Here is a 10,000-nt window from a genome sequence, read left to right as displayed (position 1 = left end):
GTATTTTCTATGTATGTGCGTGAGCATGGGTTTGTATATGTATGCACCTCTGTCTCCTTGTGTGTGCATATCTGAGTGTGTTACGTAACTATGTACCATGTTTGTATGTATGGATGTGCATCTTTATATGTGTGGATCCGTGTCTCTATATGTGTCTGTTCTTGTAACCTATGTACCTATCCATCTGTGTGTTGATTTGATTATTTACATATCTAAATGCTTACATACAGAAAATAAAAAATAAAAATAAAAAATATATATAAAAAATATAAAAAAACAAAAAAAAACAAGAAATAATGATTTTAAAAAAAGGCATACACACACACTCACACCCACATACATACATACATTTATCTACCTATCAGTCCACTAACTATTCTACTCTACCTGTGTAAACTGTGAGTATAGAGGTATGGTACTTATTGTGTATATTTCCTATTTAATATTGAGGAAGTTTCATTTATAAGGATGTACTCCTGTATTTGTCTAAGTGTTCGGTCTTTTGGGTGTTTGGATAAGATGCAGATGTCAAGTTGATCCAAGTTACCTCCATGGTGGTCTTTGGCATGTTGGTAGAGTATGGAGGACTGTTTTCTGTCGTCATGTTGTCTTAGATGTTCATTTATCCGTTCCGCAATGCTCCTAGACGTCTCCCCTATGTACATCATGTTCATGTCCTTACAAGCACCTTCTATGCATCTTATGCTGTAAACTACATTTCGAGTTCTACAGTTAATAGCAGGGCTAATTCTACATATCATGCAGTTATCATTGGTGCATATGGTATTCTTAAACGGGTACGTCCTACATAGTTGTGATCTGACAGAGTTCCCTGGCTTTTCAACGAATTTAATGTTGAGTTTGGTCTCCTTCAGAGCTTTTCTAAATCTACAGGCTAGTTCTCCATGGGCTGTGGCCTCTACAAACATCACTTCTTGATATTTGTCGGTTTTATACCACGTGTTTGCCCTGTTTGCTTTGTCACAAGCTCTTTGTATTCTATTCCATTCTTTGTTTTTATATCTAGGGCAGGTACCACTGGTATCATTACATATAATGTTATCAAATTTCTTTCTAGCCCCCCTGTATACATGAACCCTATCTTTCTGATCATATCCAGAGAACTGCATGCGGTGTATGAAGTTCTGTTTATGTTTCTTCATTTCACATTGTTCATTATTCTAACTAAGTCTGCTATTAGTATGTTAATTTTCATGTTGTGTGGCAAAGCTGAGTTCTTGTGAACAATATATTTTGAAGTTACAGGTTTCATGTAATAAGAGTGGAGGAGTTGCACTCTATTGTTCACAGTCTCTAACCAAAGTTCAGTATCAAGTACAGGGAGTCTATTGTTAGAGTTCTTAGTGGGGTAATCTATAGTTACCTTGATACTTTGGTGAATGGAGTTAGCTATTTGCTGGATGCTCTCCATTAAGTTCTTCTCAGTCTCTACATTACCATCACTAGAGTTGGTTCTAACTATCTACATATCTACTGTAGAGTAGGAGAGTTGTGGACTGTTCTGCTAACATTTGCTTAAATTTTCTGTCCCACCATGTCATGAAGAGGCCAGCCACATCTCCAGCTATACCTACACCAATGGCTGCACCTTGAACCTGCATGTATAGTTTTTTATTAAACTTTACTATGTGGTTTTACAAGGTTGTTTTTACGCTGGCCCCTATTGCAATCATTTCCCTCACTGATTGTTGTTCTCAGGGTTTTGGGTGGGTGCAGTCCAACCACTCAAGCACTCTGTGGTGCTTTTCTTCACTGCTGAAGTGATGGTGGGTGGTCTACCTCTCTGTGACCTGGTGGGGAAGAATTTACTAAGGTCATGGTCATCTAAATAGTTATTGTCATAGCATAGTCTGAAGAGGAGACCCAGTTCCCTAGTGTTGACCTTACGGAATTCCACTTCACTCTCACAGATTGCTTGAATGCATTTCTCCACAGCAAAATCTATGTCTATAGATGGGTAGAGTGAAATTACATCCATACTACCCACTATACAACCTGTGAGGTCGTTGGTGTGGTTGCAAGTACTGATTTTACTGAGATCTTCCGTACTCATACAGACATCCGGAGACATCTCTATGATAGGTCGCAATACTTGTGAGAGGAAGTAGGACAGTCTATAGTTGCTGGAGATGTTCGCTCCGCAAACTGGTCTGGTTGGGGGCCCTGTGACAGGGTTTATGTAGGGTTTGTGGTCTTTGCGTAACCCGTATAGTGTAGGAACATCATTGTTGGATTCCTGGAAATTGTGTGCCGTCCTTTTTGTAGGTTGGAGTATGTTGCACCACATTCCCATGTGTGCATTGAGGAGTTTTTCTACTCTTTCATGTTCTTGTGATGCAACTTCTCTCATGCTACTGATATGTTGTTGCATGGTCTGGACATAGTTCTGTGGGCTATCTACTGATAGTCTTCCAGACTTGTCTGTAGGAAAGCACACTAATTCTTTGTTCCTAATTCACTGTTTTAGTTTTTGTAGGCCTTTGTCAACAGATGAGCTGAGTTGGTGGGACCCCTCCTCACTATGTTTTTTAGTGGATTTGTTGTATTGATCTAAGATGTGTCGGAGTCTATTTCTAGTTAAGGAGATCTTTGCTTCTGTTTCACTGTCAATTTGGGGTGGGATACATACTCTTTTGTTAAAGGGTAAGTCTGTGGGATAGATCCTCGTCATGTCATAAGATTTCTTGTTAGGGTTATAGAAGACAGAGTGTAGTGTGTTATTATTGTTGTGGTTGTTGTTATAGTTGCTGGTATTGTTGTTGTTGGTGGTGGTAGTGCTTGTGTTGTGCCTATTGTTATTGTTATGGGTGACGTTGGTAGTGGTGTGAATGATGTGGTTGTTGTCGTTATCTGTGTGTGGGATGTTCTTGTTATTGTTTCTTCCCCTGGAGTGTGATGGAATCTGTTTTCTGAGTGTCTGTGGTATCTATTGCCCCTGTGCATTTGCCACACATGAAAGCTATCTTCTTGATTAATTTTCTTTTGATGTTGCTGCACCTCTTATGTGTCCATAGCTTACACTGGGTACATCTTATGAAGTTTCTACCTCCACCTTTTCTACAGATCGATCAGGGCCAACTACCTGAGAGGGTGTGTGATGAGTTCACCTTCCTACTTACTAGAACTTTGGTCTTTGCTATATTCACTCTAAGGCCTTTTATTCTAAACCTAGCTTCCACATCCGAAATTTCTATTTTAGTTCTGGTAGTGATTCTGCTATGAGAGCCAGGTCATCAGCATAGAGGAGCTCCCAGGGGCAACCATCTTGAAATCCTCTATTATTGCCTGGAGGACTATGATGAATAAAAGGGAACTGAGGGCTGAACCTTGGTGGACCCCTACTTCTACCTGCAATTCTTCACTATACTCAATGCCAAACCTAACCTTACTAATGGCCTCTCTGTAAAGGGCCTGTACAGCCCTTATTAACCATTCGTCAATCTCCAGTTTCTGCATCACCCACCAGATAAGGGATCGGGGGACCCTGACAGAGGCTTTCTCCAAGTTCACAAAAGCTAAGTATAGGGGTTTATCTTTAGCTAGGTATTTCTCCTGCAGTTGTCGAATCAGGAATATGGCATCAGTGGTGCTTCTACCCGGCAAAAAACCAAACTCCATCTCATCTAAGCAGACTCTCTCCCTAATGAGATGGGCTATGACCCTCTCCGTGACCTTCATCACCTGATCCAGCAGTTTGATACCCCTGTAGTTATTTCTATCTAGAGCATCACCTTTACCCTTGTAGCAGTTGACTAAGATGCTACTAGGGAGCTGTCTATATATATTATATATATATATATATATATGTGTGGATATATATATGTTTATGAATATATATAAATATGAATATGTAATTATATATATATATATATATATATATGTATATATCATCATCATCGTTTAACATCTGCTTTCCATGCTAGCATGGGTTGGGCGATTTGACTGAGGACTGGCAAACCAGATGGCTGTGCCAGGCTCCAATCTGATCTGGCAGAGTTTCTACAGCAGGATGCCCTTCCTAATGCCAACCCATCCGAGAGTGTAGTGGGTGCTTTTATGTGCCACCAGCATGAGGGCCAGTCAGGCAATACTGGCAATGGCCACACTCAAATGGTGTTTTTTACATGCCACCTGCACAGGAACCAGTCCAGAGGCACTGTAAGCAACATCGCTCAAATGTTTTTCACGTGCCACCTGTACAAGTGCCAGTAAGGCGAAGCTGGTAACGACCATGCTTGAATGGTGCTTTTTACGTGCCACTGGTATGGAAGCCAGTCAGCTGCTCTGGCAACGATCACGCTTGGATGGTGCTCTTAGTGTAGCACTATCACGGATGCCAGTCATCGAATTTGATTTTGATTTCACTTGCCTCAACAGGTCTTCGCAAGCAGAGTTTAGTGTTCAATGAAGGAAAGGTATGTATAAGTGGGCCGGTTACACCCCTGGCATAGGTTATGGTCTCGGCTTGCCTGATCTTCTCACGCACTGCATATTTCCAAAGGTCTCAGTCACTAGTCATTGCCTCCATGAGGCCTAATGTTCGAAGGTAGTGCTTCACCACCGCATCCCAGGTCTTCCTGGGTCTACCTCTTCCACAGGTTCCCTCAACCACTGGGGTGTGGCACTTTTTCACACAGCTATCCACATCCATTCTCGCCACATGACCATACCAGCACAGTCGTCTCTCTTGCACACCACATCTGATGCTTCTTAGGTCCAACTTTTATCTCAAGGTACTTACACTTTGTTGAGTATGCACACTGACATTACACATCTAGCAGAGCATACTGGCTTCAATCCTTGTGAGCTTACACATATCCTCAGCAGTCACAGCCCATGTTTCACTGCCATGTAGCATAGCTGTTCATACTCATGCATCTTACAGTCTACCTTTTACTCTGAGCGAGAGGCCCTTTGTTACCAGCAGAGGTAAGAGCTCTTTGAACTTTGCCCAGGCTATTCTTATTCTAGCAGCTACACTTTTAGCATACTACTGTCTTGGTCACATAGGTAAGAGAAGCTATCAACTACTTCTAGTTTTTCTCCCTGGAATCTGGCAGAAGTTGTTCTCTGCACATTTTCAGTATTTATTGCTCCTGAGCATCTGCCACATACAAAAACTATCTTCTTAATTAGCCTTCCTTTGATATTGCTGCACCACTTATGTGTCCATAGCTTATAGAGTTTCTACCAATGCCTTTTCTACAGATCGTGCAGGGCCATCTACCTGAAGGGATTTGTGGTTTGTCTGCCTTCCTACTTATTAGGACTTTGGTTTTAGCTAGGTTGACTCTAAGGCCCTTCGATTCTAATCCTTGCTTCCTCACCTGAAACTTCTCCTCTAGTTCTGATAGTGACTCAGCAATTAGAGCAAGGTCATCAGCATAGAGAAGCTCCCAGGGGCATCCTGTCTTGAATTCCTCTGTTATTGCCTGGAGGTCTATGATAAATAGGAGGGGGGCTGAGGACTGAACCTTGGTGGGCCCCCACATCTACCCAGAATTCTTCACTGTACTCATTGCCAACCCTCACCTTACTGACAGCATCCCTGTACATGGCTTGCACAGCTATCACTAACCATTCATCTATCCCTAGTTTCCTCATTGACCATCAGATAAGGGATCGGGGGACACTGTCAAAGGCTTTCTCCATGTCAACAAAAGCCAGGTACAGAGGTTTATCTTTGGCTAGGTATTTCTCCTGCAGCTGTCCTACCAGAAATATGGCATCAGTGGTGCTTTTCCCTAGCACGAACCCAAACTGCATCTCATCTAAACTGACTAATTAGTTGAGCTATGGCCCTCTCTGTGACCTTCATTACCTGATCTAACAACTTGATACCTCTGTAATTATTTGTATCTAAAGTATCACCTTTACCTTTGTAGCAGTTGACTATGATGCTGTTACACCATTCATTGCGTATGACTCGTTCGTGTATCACCTGGTTAACTATACGGGTGACTAGGCTATAGCCAACACCGCCAGATATTTTGAGCATCTCTGCAGTGATTCCTGATGGGCCAGGGGCTTTCCTGTCTTCATACTCTTAATTGCTTTATCTACCAAGGTACTGTCAATTCGGATAGCTGGTCCCTCTGTTGGGTCGACATTCAACAGACTCTTTCTTCCATTCATTTTTTTTATTGAGCAACCTTTCATAGTGGCATCTCCAATCCTCTCTCTTTGCAGCCTAGCGTGCAAGGAGTCCTATGATGGATGCCACTTATGTGTTTAAATGTACACTGTATTTATATGAATAAAATATTGTTTATTGACTAAATTTTTACATGCTAGGCCACTGGTAATGGAAATTTCTAATATTTCTGATTACCCTTTGATATTATTAATTATTGATATTTTTTCTGGATAATTTTCGAATTGAAAAGCCAGTATTTCATTTATTCCCAACAAGGAGCTGTGCTTGTGCGGTTGATTTGAAAAATTAGAATGCATAAGCACGGGCCATATACTGGGTTGCCTTGTGTATATATATTTAGTCTAAGGTGTACTTGCTGAAGAAGACTTCGCCTAGCAAATTATTTTATTTGCTAAAAAAAGTCTGAAATCATTGGTCCAGGAGTTAGATGGTAAGTCTTTTTATTTTTCATTCCCTTTAATTTTTATCCCTAATATTGGTTTGAAATTTAACTGTCCTCTCTAAGGTGCAAGAAGTCCTATGATGGATGCCACTTATGTGTTTAAATGTACACTGTATTTATATATATATATATATATATATAATTATAATTAAGGGTATCTAAAAGATACCACCATGCTACATACAGCAGCCAAAACTTGACTCTAGAATCAAATTATATGTTCATACAGCACCAAGAGAGAAAACAAAGCGACAAAATAAACCAGCAAAAAATTATTTGCTAGTTTCTTTTGTCTCTTTGTCTTCTCTCCTGATGCTGTATGAACATTTTATGTGGTCCCAGAGTCAAGTTTTGGCTGCTATATCTAGTATGGTGGTATCTTTTAGATACCCTTAATTATAATTTTACTAATAATTATTACCTATGAGGTTTTTATTCCCATGCTAGCCACTTCATATGATCGGTATTTTAAATAATGATCTTATCATTATTTATATAATTTATATATGTATGTATGTATGTATGTATATATATATATATATATATATATATATGAATATATATATATGAATATATTATATATATTCATATATATATATATGAATATATATATATGCATATGAATATGTATATATATTTATGAATATATATATATATATATATATATATATATATATATATGAATATTATATATATGAATATATATATATGTATATATAACAAAAGAATGAATGAGACCTTGATATTATGTAGAGGAATTTGTCATATATATATATATATATATATAAGAATACATATATATATATAAATATATATATGAACATACACATTTTTATGAATACATATATATATAAATATATATATGAACACACATATATGAATACATATATATATACATAGATATGTATGTATAAATATATATAAATACATTCATATATATATGTAGAAGGTTGAAAAGGAACACACGAGTTGATATGTGGAAAAACAAGTCAAGGTAGAAAATGCTAAAATAATTTTATAAAAAACATTTCAGTACCGGTTTCAGTCATTTTGACTTTTTCAACTGTAAGCATGGAAAACAATTAAATTTTGGAAAAATTAAAAGAAAAGTTTTTTAAAAGAATATTTGCATAGTGTTCAAATACAAGTGTCACTTTGCTTGTTTCTGCCTGTTTCTATCTCTCTTGTTTATTCTTGTGGGTTCAAGGTGAGGTTGTTGTGAATTCTTGATAGGAAGAAGAAGAAGAAGAAGAAGAAGAAGAAGAAGAAGAAGAAGAAGAAGAAGAATGCGAGAGTGCCATGTTAGTAGTATGTTAAATGGTCAAGTACCCCGAAACTAGTCTGTAGATACCAGGCCAGCAAGGGGAAGTGGCTGACCTCCCCTGTTCGAAGGTTAAAATGGACACAGGTTCGTGTGTCACATAGCTGGGTAGAGGCGATGGCCTATTGGAGCTAATCAACAGCCGCATTCATCCTATTTTCCTGGACTGTCATATTAGCTTGGCGATAACTACTTATATCTATCTATCTATCTATCTCTCTCTATATATATACATACACATACACACATAAGTGAATACTTTTACATTGGTGCAAGTGCACTAATATTGAAAAGAAACTGGCTAACAGGAACTAATATATGTGACTAACCCTTATATATGTGACTTGTGTATAGAAGAATTTTACCAAATTTTTACATCTGGTGGTAATGTAATAAAATCTAGACAAGACGAAGCTTTAAGATGCTTGCATATGAGAAAATTTACCTTTCCCCAATATAAATGAGTTATAAATATTTAAACAATGAATAATCTTTTGAAAAATTTTTTTTGAAATAACTGATTATAAGGAATAAATGAGTGATTATCCAATCAATACTTGGAATTGAAGATAGCTGTTAAATTAACGTACTCCACATCATTGAACTAAAGAAAATCAGCATAAAACTTTAACCAGTTAAATCTGAAAGGATATTAAAGTGAGGACGCTGAAGACACTGCACTGGTATTATAGTAAGGTTGCAATTGCAACAGTCATTAACTGATGCCGTAGAAACATTTGAGGCTGTATTTATATATAAAAATGAATTAAAGGTTATGCTAATGCTACTTCATAGTAATCCTTATAATAATAATAATAATTATTATTATTAAGGCAGCAAGCTGATAGAATTCTTAGTATGCTTGATGTAATGCTTAGTGGTAGTTTGCCCATCGCTGTGTTCTGAGTTCAAATTTCGCCACGGTCAACTTTGCCTTTCATCCTTTTGAGATTGTTAAAATAAATGCTAGTTGAACACTGGGGTCAATGTAATTGACTTGTCCCCTCCCCCAAAATTGCAGCCCTTATGGCCAAACTTGAAACCATTATTATTATTATTATTATTATTATTAACATTATTATTGATATTAAATACTCCATGGAACCTATACAGTTAAAAGTAATATATTTAGAATAATTTAATGGAGATATCTCTAAATTCTTATCATATAAGAATTATTACTAGATTTATATACTAACCATTGAATAACCTATTTTGAATACCTGTGAGCAAACTGGCAAGCATTTGGAGAAATCCCTTTCTAATTACCTATATATATATATATATACATATATATATATATATTATATATATATATATATATATATATATATATATATATATATATTCAACAATATAAGGAATGGCCCTGATAGGCCATTCGACTCACTAGAAAGAGCAGCCAAACTCAACCACTAAATAGTTGTAATTCTGAAATTGGAAGAGAAATAAAAACATTTACCCTTTTCATTTCTGGACTATGCATAGTTTCGACAAACTTTGGTAAACAAATTAATTAAATTAATTTTGAAAATTTAGAGCATATAGGCTTGAGGCTTCCTTGGTGTAGCCTCATGGACATATTCTCATCCTAGGCTTCTCTGCTGATGAGACACACCAGTTGTAAGCAAATTTAATTTAATTTAATTAATTTGTTTACAAAAGTTTGTCGAAACTATGCATAGTCCAGAGATGAAAAGGGTAAATGTTTTTATTTCTCTTCCAATTTCAGAATTACAACTATTTAGCGGTTTGAGTTTGGCTGCTCTTTCTAGTGAGTCGAATGGCCTATCAGGGCCATTCCTTATATTGTTGAATGTATATTATATAGTCTTTGACTATCTTTTCTTTCGCTCTAGACCGCTGGTGGCGGAGAATTTTTTCTAGAATTTTTTTGCTACCCTTATATTTATTAATATATATATATATATATATATATATGTATGTATATATATATATATGTATGTATATATATATATATATATGTATGTACAGGTGGGCTGAGGACAACAACATGCAGTTTAATGCAGGTAAGTTCCAGGCCTGCGCTACTGGCACA

The sequence above is a fragment of the Octopus sinensis genome, linkage group LG5 (assembly GCF_006345805.1).
Source record: "Octopus sinensis linkage group LG5, ASM634580v1, whole genome shotgun sequence".
NCBI classification, from domain to species: Eukaryota; Metazoa; Mollusca; class Cephalopoda; order Octopoda; family Octopodidae; genus Octopus; species Octopus sinensis.
Note: the sequence above shows the minus strand (reverse complement) of the source record.